Here is an 881-nt window from a genome sequence, read left to right as displayed (position 1 = left end):
GTTCATCCAGCTCTACACCGTGTCATTTCACTTTACTTGTTGGGTTTCCCATCCAGGAGGTTGAATTAACATTATCCACTTATTCTTTTACCCAATTAAGCATGAAATGATCCATGGGCAAACAAAAACCTACCATTGATTTTGAAAGTATCTTCATTTATGCAATGTGTGGGTTTTTCTAAATGTGATATCGAAATGAAATTCAAAACGCTTTTCCTGGGAGGGGAGTTGGGCATGTGGCAACTTCTCTATGGCCTTGTCAAACCTAAACTTACTTTCAACACCTTGGTAGATCTTGAGTGACAAAGTAAATCAGTTTTCTTACACCAAAACAGAAGTTGCTGGAAAGCTCAGCAGGTCTGGCAGCATCTGTGAAGAGAAATCAAAGTTAATGTTTCGAATCCGGTAACCCTTCCTCAGAACACAGATTTCTTACAGGCAGTTCTGGTCACTTTGCTAGAATGAACTTCCCTCTTCCCACAGTGCCAAATAACTGCAGCACAACCTGACTCTTCTGGATGGATATTAAAGAACTCTCTGTTTCAGCAAATATGTCATAAACTCATGCCCCATCGCTCTGTAGCTGAGATAATTCTCAATAATTGTCACTGAATTGTGCACAAGTAATTACAATGTTGAACAGCAAAAAACAAACCGAACATGTTTTGGTTATGATTGGCAAAGAATTTTCTTTATTCATTTAAGGGATAAAATTATTTGTTGGGAAATCTTGGAAATTTGTTTTCCATTACAGTTCAGTCAAATATTGGCTCTATCAGTGGGCAAACTGTCAGGAATCGTGTTTCTTATCTCTATCTAGTGACATTTGCTAACAAGTACCAGAATTTTATGATTCATTGGGAGAGGGTGGAAATTGGAGA

Source organism: Rhincodon typus, chromosome 23, assembly GCF_021869965.1.
Source record: "Rhincodon typus isolate 14 chromosome 23, sRhiTyp1.1, whole genome shotgun sequence".
Classification (NCBI taxonomy): domain Eukaryota; kingdom Metazoa; phylum Chordata; class Chondrichthyes; order Orectolobiformes; family Rhincodontidae; genus Rhincodon; species Rhincodon typus.
This window is presented reverse-complemented; position numbering follows the sequence as displayed.